This window comes from Arachis ipaensis, chromosome B02, assembly GCF_000816755.2.
Source record: "Arachis ipaensis cultivar K30076 chromosome B02, Araip1.1, whole genome shotgun sequence".
In the NCBI taxonomy this organism is placed as follows: domain Eukaryota; kingdom Viridiplantae; phylum Streptophyta; class Magnoliopsida; order Fabales; family Fabaceae; genus Arachis; species Arachis ipaensis.
Window position 1 is genome coordinate 7,278,903 of NC_029786.2, and position 12,585 is coordinate 7,291,487.

A 12,585-nucleotide genomic window follows, 5' to 3' on the forward strand; every position below is an offset into this window, starting at 1 on the left:
GAGGGGGGGGGATTAGGGTTAGGGAGGGGGAGGAAAGAATTAGGGTTGGGGAGGGGGAGAGAGTGCATTCAGGAAAGAAAAGGAGGGAGTGCATTGGGAAGGGGGAAGAGGAAGTCCGTTGGAGAGGAAGGATTAGGGTGGGAAGGGTTTTTGCCATGTCATTAAAACATCGTGGCCATGTCAGTATTGTACTTGTCGGAGATGTGCTCCGGCGAAACTCGTGGGTACGCTTGTCAAATTTTAAAATTTTTCAAAAACTATTTTGTCAATAACAAAAGTCAGGTACCATTTTGTCAGTGTCAAAATTTTTCGGATATTGATTTAGTATTTACCTCTAATTAAAAATTGTCTATAATCAAATTTTATAATATGAAAATATATATTTGATTCTCTATTATAATTATTTTGATGAGTTTTTACATGTACCAAATAGAAAGAAATAAAGCATCCGCTTCGTATTTTCTAACACAGATAAGGATATATATGTTTCATTTTAGCATAATTTCAAACTAAAATACTTGTTCTTTTTTTATTCTGTAATAAACCACAAAATTAATAATATTGCATATTTTGCCCATCTTGGAGAGATAAATTTATGCATGTATGTAATTGAATATTGCTGTTGCTATACTATTCAAAATAGTGAATTAAAAATAAAAGATGGGACTAAGTTAGTTCTGCGTTTTGTATAGGCGTGCCTGAATAAGAAAGCAATGAACCATTTGGAATGTTCATTCCTTTTGCAAGATGAAGATATGCGTGTCGACAATAATGATCCTTTGTCATGAAAGGATATTGAGGGTTGTCGTGTTCTAAAAAATTATGTCAAAAAAGTATTGGATATTAATTTTAGAGTAAAAGATAAATAGGTTCCTAACCTTTTAAAATGAGGACATTTTTGTTTCTCAAGATTGGAAAATACATTCCGATCCCTCACGTTTTAAAACGGCTGACAATCAAAAACGGCAACGGAGCCAGCTGACATGGAGGGGTAGAGAATAACGTGTCCGTTACACTTGCTGAAGTGGATTGGGACAAATTATTAGTGGACAAATTCGTTCCTTAATGACCAAAACGACGCCATAAGCATGAGTGAGCCCTATTTCATCAAAATGCAAGGTGGAAGCTATGGCCGCTGCTGGTGCGATCGTCCATGACGAGTGAGGGGGATTCTTCATCTTGCTTATCCTTTTTTCCATGTTTTATGAAGGTGCGGATTATGAGGAAACGTTTAGTTCGGAAAGCTTTTGACATGATTTTGGGGATATCTATGAGTGATAACAGGGAGGTATGTTCATATTTTGACGAATTTTAGTTGTACACATTCTGTCATTATCCCATTCTACATAGGATAAATTGTGTTAACTTAGATTCACTAATACTATCCGTATATCTATATGTGTTTATTCGTTTGACTAGATGTCTTGCTCTGTATGCAGGACTATGAGAAGTTCTAGGAGAATTTTGGCAAACATTTGAAATTGGGTTGTATTGAAGATCATGAGAATCACAAACGCATCGCTCCGTTGCTTAGGTTTTTCTCATCCCAAAGTGAAGAAGAACTGATCAGCTTGGATGAATATGTTGAGAACATGAAGTCTGATCAAAAAGATATTTATTATATTGTAGCCGATAGTGTGAATAGTGCAAAGAACACACCTTTCTTGGAGAGACTTGCAGAGAAGGATCTTGAAATATAAGTTTGTTTTCTTTCCTAAGTTTATAACTTTGTACGGATTAATTATATCATTTCTTAATATTGATTTTGTGTTTTTTTCTTAGGTACTGTTTTTGGTGGATCTAATTGATGAGGTTGCTATTCAAAACCTCAAGTCATATAAGGAAAAGAATTTTGTTGATATTAGCAAGGAAGACTTGGATCTAGGTATGTTCCTATTGCGTGGTGTATGGGAATAACATATCCCAAATGCTTGATATACTTCATGTTTTGGGAAAATATTCATTTAGTCAATGGTATCAGTATTTTCATCAACCAAATATTTAGTAGTCCTTGTCTTTCAGTGGATTCATCATGGCTTGGTTCTTCTTTATAGCTAGTTAAATTTGATTTGTTGTTTCTAAAGGTGATAAGAATGAAGAAAGGGAAAAGGAGATGAAACAGGAATTCGGCCAAACTTGTGACTGGATTAAGAAACATTTGGGGGATAAAGTTGCAAGTGTGCAAATTTCAAACAGACTAAGCTCTTCACCTTGTGTTCTGGTGTTAGGAAAATGTGGTTGGTCTGCAAACATGAAAAGGTGGGTCTTCCTTTCTATCATATACTTAATAACAAATTTTGAGGATTTTACATAACAAATTAACAATGTGCTCTATGTAGGCTAATGAAGGCACAATCTATGGGCAATGCCTCTAGCTTGGATTTCATGAGAAGCAGAAGGGTGTTTGACGATCGCACCAGTAGTGGTCAAGGCTTCCACCTTGCATTTTGATGAAACATGGCTCATTCATGCTTACGGCGTCGTTTTGGTTATTAAGGGACGAATTTGTCCACTAATAATTTGTCCCAGTCCACTTCAGTAAGTGTAATGGATACGTCATTCTCTACCCCTCCATGTCAGCTGGCTCTGTTGCCGTTTTTTGCCCAAAATAGACGGAGGGGTATAATTGTCAGCCGTTTTAAAACGTGAGGGATCGAAATGTATTTTCCAATTTTGAAAGACGAAAATGTCCTCGTTTTAAAAGTTCAGGGACCTATTTGTCTTTTACTCTTAATTTTAATATGGATGAATTTTTTGGTGACAACTTCTATGACAATTTGGAAAAAAGAGCTATTAATGATAAAGTTAGTGATTTATTCATAATTATTCAAGCATTCAAATTTTAAAAAGGTAAAGTTAGTAATTTGTACATTGACTTCTTTTTAACTTGAGAAAACATTCGAACGATGTCCTTTAGTCACAACGAAAAATAGAAAATGCTCAAGATTTTTATCCATTTTTGTTTTGGACTTGTGCAACTCACTCAATGTAATTCACTGTAAATAATTCAATGGAACTAAAAAAACTGCATCTCGACAAAACTAGAAATAGATGTTAAACAAAATAAATCTACGAAAAAGTTCTGCATCCATGTATTTTTTACATGGTTGTTAACCAAGTAATTTCCTCCACACGCGCATCCCCCATCCCTCACTCGTTTGTCATACACGCACTACATATAACGTGCTACAACATAAAGCTTTGCTCAACGTAAACCTTCTGCTGCAACGTAAACCTCCTCCTCCTCCTCCTCCTCCTCCTCCTTCTTCTTCTCTGCTCGTGTTCTTCCTTATTGATCTGCATTGCCTTCGTCGTTCTCCTCTGGTCGCGTTCATCTTTTCGTTTTCTTATTTCGATCTGGTTACGTTGCATTTATCTTCTTCCTATTCTTCTTCGTTTTCTTCTTTGATCTGCACTTCTGAATCGAAACAATAAATGACTCAACTTCAAATCAGGAGAGCGATTTGGATTACTCTTCTGAAACGAATCAAACTGACAAAGTTTGGATTATTCAATTTTGAATCGAATTGAATGGAATGCAATTGCTAATTTGAATTGAATTAAATGGACGGAGGTGTACTGAATTGAATTGATAATATGTAAATTGTAGGCAGAGTTATTTGAATTTGATTTTATATAATGGATTATGTTTCGTTCACTCAGTACTATACAATTGTTTCACCATGAGTACTATGTTCGATTCACCATGAGTACTGTGTTCGGTTCATTCTGCAGAAAGCTGTTTGAATTTGATTTTATATAATGGATTATGTTTCTTTCACTCAGTACTATACAATTGATTGTGTTTGGTTCACCATGAGTACTGTGTTCGATTCATCATGAGTACTGTGTTTGGTTCATTCTGCAGAAAGCTGTTTGAATTTGATTTTATATAATGGATTATGTTTCATTCACTCAGTACTATATAATTGTATTGTGTTCGGTTCACCATGAGTACTGTGTTCGGTTCATTCTGCACTATTTAAAACTCTTCTTCCTCACCTTCTACGGCTTCTTCACCAGAGAGAGAAGGAGAAAAAGTAAAAAAAAATACAGCAGCAACAACAACAAAAGAATTACGATAAGGAGAAAACACGTGAAGAAGAAGGAACGCGAAAAAGGAGGAAAAAGAGGAGAAGGAGGAATGCGAAGAAGAAGAAGAAGAAGAAGAAGAAGAAGAAGAAGAAGAAGAAGAAGAAGAAAAAGTGTGGGGGAGAAGAAGCTTTGGGCAAGAGTGATTTCGTGTATGTTGGGCGCGTATATTTCACATTTCATTTAATGGTATTGGGTTTTTTTAGTGTTGGACTAACTTGGTTACATGGTTACATGGATGTGTAGCATCTCCCATAAATCTATATATTGGGGATTATAGAGGATCGCAAAATTAATTTTCTTTTTCTTTTTAAATTTAAAATGAGATAGCATATAATCTAAAATTATTAAGGGTAAAGTACTAAATTGGTCCTCTAGGTTTGGGCGTAATTCTGTTTTGGTCCTTAAGGTTTAAAGTGTTCTATTTGAATCCAAAAAAGTTTCATTTAGCATCAATTTAGTCTCACAGTGAGGTCAAAATTAAATAATTAACAAAATGTCCTACATAATAACAGTACAATAACAAAATCGATAATATGGAGAACAAGTACAAGCTCCAGAGGCATAAAATCAACCATTGATACATCAATACATTTATTTATTATTTTTTTTATAATATAAATAAAATATTTTCTATAAAACTAAAGAAAATGATAAATAAATATATTTATGCATCAATGGTTGATTTTGTGCCTCTGGAGCTTGTACTTGTTCTCCAGATTATCGATTTTGTTCTTGAACTGTTGTTATGTAGGACATTTTGTTAATTATTTAATTTTGACTTCACTGTGGGACTAAATTGATGCTAAATGAAACTTTTTTGGATTCAAATAGAACACTTTAAACCTTAAGGAGCAAAACAGAATTACACCCAAACCTAGGGGACCAATTTAGTACTTTACCCAACTATTAATTATAGGATATCAATAATACAAGGCAGGACATTGGTCCAATACCCTAAACCAGAAATAAAAAAAATTCTTTTTTTTTTTAAAAAAAAATTCTTTTCTTAACATTACAATAAAAGATAATTATAAAATAAACTTCAAAAACATCAAAAGTATAATTTTTTATAAAAACCTACATAATTTTTGCAAGGTCACACATTTTTCCACGCCATCATATATAACTACCTACACGCATTACAGCGTGAAAAAGATAACAACCCAAAAAATACAAAGTTGATGTTTTACTTCTTTCTATCAAGTGCAGGTTAAAACCCACCAATTATTTTAGTAAAATAAAAGTTAAACATAATCAATCTTGACAAAAAGAGTAAGTTTTCACCTGCACCTAGTAAGAAGAGGTGAAGCATCCACCTCCTATTGTCTTATACAAGTAAGGGTATATTTGTTCCGTTTTTAGCGTAATTTGAAACTGAAATATTTAATCCTCTTTTATTCTCTAATGGACCACAAAATTAATAATATTTGCATCTATGAAGTACGGACACTTCGCTGAATTACTGTGTCTGCGTGTCGGACATATTTCGGACACGACACTCGCCGACACTCGTCCGACACGCGTGTTTGTTGTGTCTAACCGTGTCTTAATAAAAAAATAAAAAATTCTTCTCCGGACACGCTTGGACACACCTAAATACCATCATGTGTCAGCGTGTCCAGTCTTATTCTTAACATATATTCTTAAAATAAATTTAGATATAGTATATATTATTATTTATTAAAACAAAAAATATTTTAAATACTTGATATAATTAAAATAAGACATTAAAAATAATTAAAAAAATTAATTTATATTTTAATATCAATAAAATATCAAAATATCATTACGATTTATTTAAAAAATATTTTATATTTTATATGTATGTGTGTCCCCATGTCATGTAAGATTTTAAAATTCGCGTGTCGGCTTGTCCCGTGTCATGTCGTGTCGTGTCCTGTATCCGTGTCAATGTCCGTACATCATAGATTTGCATAGTTTTTCGTCTTGGGAGATATGAGTCTATAGGAGGCTTTTATTGTGTTTGGTTCCAACCATAAAAAAAATACACCGAAACAAAAACTCCTTTTTTGCAGTGCCAAATAATAAAAAATTGAAAAAAAAACCCAAAACAACCCCTAACAATTGCTTCGAAAGACAACGAGGCCCTTCACAAAAAAAAAACTCAACTTGGCCCCTGACAATTACTTCAAAAGGACAACGAGGTCTCTGTGTCAAAAATAGTCAATGTTATTTTTTTGGCACAGGGGCTAATCAGTCCCAAAAATAAAGATTAGGGGCTGGATTGGGTATTTTTTTTTAGGGGCCTCGTTGTCCTTTCGAGTTAATTATCAGGGTCGGGTGGGGTATTCACTCTAAAAAAATCTTTGTTGATTTTTGATCATGGAAAGTGAAGGAATTACGGGAGAGAGATTGGAGAGGTCATGGGAGTAGTCGCCGAGAAATTAACGGTAGATTGAAAAACGCTGCCAGAGAAGAGGAACAAGGTCACTAGAGCGTCGGAACAGAGACATCTTTAACGCGCCGTCGATCACTGAAGGTTGTGGTAGGCTTAGAGAAGGGGGGTTGAATCTATGCCTTCCTTTTAAGTTGCTGTTATTATCCTTTTTAAACAAACTTTCAATTCTGATTCTGTTTGTACTTAGCAGCGAAAATTTATGAGACAATTTATTTTTGTCTCATGAATATCAGAAAACAGAACACAGCAGAGAAGAGAAAAGCTAACACCAGCATGTATCCTGGTTCGGTTACCTTGTGCTATGCAACCTACGTCCAGTCTCCTCCACAACTATGGAAGAATTTCACTATAGTTAACAGTATTACATACACCAATTTCACAGGATTGACCCAATCCTTTCACACTCAAGTTCTAACCTAACTTGACATTGGCTATGCTAATACCTAACTATTCACTCTTAGTGCTAACCCAACTAAGAAAGGGATTCCTCACAGGTACAAGATACAAGACATAGACATACCTAAAGAAATCAGAAAATAACTCTAGGCTTTTCTCTCAAGTGTATCTCTCAGCCTTTTTCCACTCATGGCTTTTTCTTAAGCTTTCTCACAATGCCTTTTCTCTCAAGAAATTACAGAAAGATAAACTTAGAAAAGTACATTACAATCAGTAAAACATGAAGGAGATTGACTTCATCAGCAGCCTCTTTGCTATGTGCAAAACCAGATTCGCAAACCTCAGCTTGAGTTCTTCAGTATTGGCCGAATGCTTCTTTGAAAGAAAGCATTATCCAAGTAGAGGAACTTCTTTACAGAACACTGTTCTCACACTCTGGTTTTCTCTCCTTGGTTTCTGAATGAGCAGCAAGCTTCTTTTATCTCCTTGCATGTTGCTTGGTTCTTCTTCCAAGGTCAACACCTTGAGCCTTGAGTTTCACCAACCCACAGAATCACTTTTTCACCTTAATCCTTAGAGAGGAAACTTTCCTTCTGACTTCCTCATCTTGACCGAAAGCCATAAAATAGAAACCATAGAAATCTTCCAAAAGTCAACTTGATCTGAACCCTTGAAAACCAACTTGGTTCCCAAGTCTTGTTTAAGACTGTAGATACACAGCAGGGAAGAACAGAAATCCTCTTTCCTTTGTATCCCATTTCGGATAGAGCAGAGAGTTGGGAAGAAGAGATGTAACCAAGTTGCATGTATGAGAAAAATATTTACCTATAACCTAAGCTTGATTTGGTTTAGATTTGTTGAGATGACTTCTGCCTTTCAAGCTTAGTTTCTCTTTCTTGCTTCTTTGGTGACTATCTTGGTGAAGAAGCTCTTTCTCTCTTTCTCTTTCTTACTTTTCTGAAGCTGATTTGACTTGGTCAGAGAGAGATGAACGTTGCTCTTGGTTAAGCAAAAGAGAGGGATTTGCTTTTCTGAAACCAGATCGGGCTTGGATTGGGTATTGGTATGCTTGGCTAGATTTGATTTCTTTGGCTTCTTTCCTTGCTTTTTCTTGGGCTCTTAATTTTTTGCTTTCAGCCCAATATCCTTGCTGATTGCTTTTTATTCCATTTGGGTTATTGAAATTTGGCCTACAACAATAAACAATTAGTTAAAAGTAAATATAAATAATCAACACTAATTATTTATTTTGCCCAAAAATAATGTTTGTCATCACTAATTGATTTAGTTAATTTCTTAACTCAACAATCACAAATTAGGGAGGAGGACATGTCCATGCGTGACAACGTCCAAGCGCGGCAACCATGATCCGACATCAACGAACAACAGAAACTGACTCTCCAAATCGAGGGAGGCGCGACAACACCCATGCGACAGCAATCACGACTTCTAGTGATGGTCATGGGCGTGAAGCGGGAGGCTTGGTCTCGGCTTCTTCTAAAGAGCAATGGAAGGTCATCTCCGATGACAATGGTGTATTGAACTGAAATTTGAATGGAAAAATAGGTTATGGCATTCTTGACTTAAAGCACATAGACGCCTGTTCATATCTATCGAAGCATTCAAACTTCAGGAAAGTAAAATTAGTAACATATTTATTGGCTTCTTCCCAACTTATGAAAACACCAGAATGATGATGTTCTTTGGTCATAGCAAAGAATAGAAAACTCATTGCAAATACTTAGTAGAACTAAAAAAAACTGCAGCTCCAAAGAACTACAAATACATGTTAAACCTAATGGATCTAGATATTGGAATTATAGAGGATTATTGCAGAATTAGTAATATAAAAAAAAAAAAAAAGGATAAACAAGAACACATCATTGAAATTGAATAAAAAAGATATATTGAAATTGAAACAAAAAAAAAATTATAGGTTGAAATTGAATATAAAGAGAATCACTCAACTTTTTATTCAATTTCTTGATATAACAAGAAACTTTTCAACTAACATAACTTGTCTACACCATAGTTTGGGAATTGAATCAAAGGATTCACTCAACCTTCTACCCAATTTTTCGATATAACAAGAGAGAGACTTACTCAACCTCACCTGTCTACACTATGGTTTCATCATAAAACCAAAATGGGGAGGGGGGGTTCACAACTCTAATCACTGAATACGATGACTACAATAATTTATGAGGTATTTATAACCTCTTATTAGATAAAAATAAAAAATCTTAAGCGCATAATATAAAATCTATTTTAGTAACTAAATAAAGAAAATCAAATATATCAAACTAAATTGAACATTCTAAAAATATAAATTAATAAATTTTTAAATAATACTTAAACTCTTCATATCACGAAAATTTAAAGCACGTATTATTCTCCTCTTTAAAAAAGATTCATCCTCGAATCTTGTAGTTGAAAAAAATATTGTATGAAAAGAACATATACAAGAAAGATATTTTTATTTTTTTCTCTTTTTTTTTTCTCTTTTCGGCTCTATGTTCTTTTTTATTTTTAAATAATAAAATCAACAAGAACGACAAAACAATAATAAAATACAAACAAGGAAGACAAAAATGACAAGAACATAAAAAATGATGCGAGAGATAGTGGAACTCTTTTTTTTAGACACAAGAAGAACAAATATAGATTAATAAGGATTAATCTAATACCTGAAATTTGATACCAAATGATACGAAATGAAAATAAACAAAAAGACAAGAAATAAAACCGAATAAAAAGATATATTAAAATTGAAATAGAAACAAAAAGGATAGGTTGAAATTGAATATAAAGAGAATCGCTCAACTTTTTATTCAATTTCTTGATGCAACAAGAAAGTGACTCATCAACCTAACTTGCCTACACCATAGTTTGATAATTGAATCAAAGGGACTCACTCAACATTCAATACAATTCTTCGATGTAATAAGAAATAGATTCGGTCAATCTCACTTGTCCACACCATAGTTTATCATGAAATCAAAAGGAGTTTTCATACCTTTAATCACTGAACATGACGACTACAATAATTTATGAGATATTTATAACTTCTTATTAAATTAAAATAAAAAAATTCTAAACCCATAATATAAAGCCCAATTTAATAGTTAAATAAAAAAATTAAAATACATCAAACTAAAATGAACATTTTAAAAATATAAAATAATAACTTTCAAATAATATTTGAACTTTACATATCACGAACATTTGAAACACGAATCATTCTTCTCCTCTTCAAAAAAGATTCGTTATCAAATCTTATAGTTGAAAAAAATAGTGCATGAAAAGAACAAATACAAAAACATATTTTTCTCTTTTTGCACTACATTTTTTATTTTTTTAAATAATAAAATCAACAAAAATAATGAAATAATAATAAAACATAAATAAAGAAGACAAAAATGACAAGAACATAAAAAAGAACGCTAGAGATACCAGAATATTTTTTTTACACAAGAAGAATAAATATAAATTAATAAGTATTAATTTAATACCTAAAATCTGATAACAAATTATACGAAATAAAAGTAAACAAAAAGACAAGAAGTAAAACCGAATAAAAGGATACATTAAAATTGAAATAGAAACGAAAAAGATAGATTGAAATTAAATATAAAGATAATCACTCAACTTTTTATTCAATTTCTTGATGCAACAAGAAAGGGACTCTTCAACCTAACTTGCCTACACCATAGTTGGAGAATTGAAGCAAAGGAACTCACTCAACCTTCTACCCAAATTTTCGATGTAATAAGAGAGAGACTCATCCAAATTTATTTGTCCACACCATGATTTCATCATAAAACAAAAATGGAAGTTTTCACACATTTAATCACTGAATATGATGGCTACACTAATTTATAAGATATTTATAACCTCTTATTAGATTAAAACACAGAAAATCCTAAACCTATAACATAAAGTCTAATTTAGTAACTAAATAAAGAAAATCAAAATACATCAAACTAAAATAAACATTCTAAAAATATAAACTAATAACTTCTAAATAATACTTGAACTCTTCATATCACGAACATTTAGACTGCTTTTGTTTACAAAAATAAGACACTGAGACAGGGACACAAAGACACAAAATTGTGTTTGACAGAAGAGACATGGATAGAGATAATGTGTCCAGAGACACTGAATTAGTGTATTTTGTATCCATCCTAACAGGAAGAATACAGAGACACTAACAAGGAACACAACTTATTTTTCATTTTTCTTTTATTATTCTTGTTAATTTTTTATAATTATATTTTAGGAAAAGTCTTGGGGCCAGCAATTTTTTAAAAAGTTGGCCAGTATTTAACCATCAAAAGAAAATTGAATGATCCCACACCATTAGATTTAATCTCACACGATTAAAAATATTATTGATGGCCAATTGATGGTTACAAAACACAAAAGTTGCTGGTCCCTGGTAGTCCTCTATATTTTTTATTATTATATTTTTCATCTCAAATTTTTTGAATAAAAAAAAGAGAATAAATTATATTTTTATAATTTATTCTAGTATGTCACCAAACAGAATACAAGAACACAAAATTTTGTGTCTCTGTCCATCAGTGTCTTGTCCTGTCTTATTTTCAGTGTCTTGTCATGTCCTGTTCTAAAAAACAAACGCAACCTTAAAGCACGTATCATTCTCCTCCTCTTCAAAAATGATTCATCTTCAAATCATGTAGTTAAAAAAATAGTGTATAAAAAGAACAAATATAAGAAAAATAATTTTTATTTTTTTTTCTTTTCTTGTTTTTTTTGCACTTGATGCTTTTTTATTTTTTTAAAATAATGAAATCAATAACAACGACAAAACAATAATAAAACACAAACAAAAAAGATAGCAATGACAAAAACATAAAAAAGGATGTGAAAGACACTAGAATTTTTTTTGGACAAAAAAAAAGAATAAATATAGATTAATAAAGATTAACCTAATACTTGAAATTTGATACCAAATAATACGAAATGAAAATAAATAAAAAAGACAAGAAATAAAACCGAATAAAAAGATACATTGAAATTGAAATAAAAAAGATATGTTAAAATTGAATATAAAGAAAACCACTCAACTTTTTATTCAATTTGTTGATGCAACAAGAAAGGGACTTCTCAACCTAACTTGTCTAAGTCATATTTTGGAAATTGAATCCAAGGGATTCACTCAACCTTCTACCCAATTTTCCGATGTAACAAGAGAGGGACTCACTCATCTTCACTTGTTTATGCCACAGTTTCATCACGAAACCAAAATGAGAGTTTTCACACCTCTAATCACTAAACACGATGACTACAATAATTTATGAGGTATTTAGAACCTCTTATTAGATAAAAATAAAAAAAATTCTAAACCCATAACATAAAATCTAATTTAGTAGCTAAAAATAAAGAAAATCAAAATATATCAAACTAAATTGAACATTCTAAAAATATAATTAATAACTTCTAAATAATATTTGAACTCTTCATATCACGAATATTTGAACCACGTATCATTCTCCTCCTCTTTAAAAAAGATTCGTCCTCGAATCTTGTAGTTAAAAAAATAGTGTATGAAAAGAATAAATACAAAAAGATAATTTATATTTTTTTTTCTTCTTTTTGTTATTTTTGAATTGTATGTTTTTTATTTTTTTTAAATAATAAAATCAGCA

At 32.1% G+C, this 12,585-nt stretch overlaps 1 long non-coding RNA gene across 1 annotated transcript; it reads left to right on the forward strand.

Moving 5' to 3' along the window:
- LOC110267438 lies at positions 1,771–2,163 on the forward strand. Its single transcript, XR_002355077.1, has 2 exons — positions 1,771–1,885; positions 2,085–2,163. It is a non-coding gene; the product is annotated as an uncharacterized LOC110267438 (long non-coding RNA).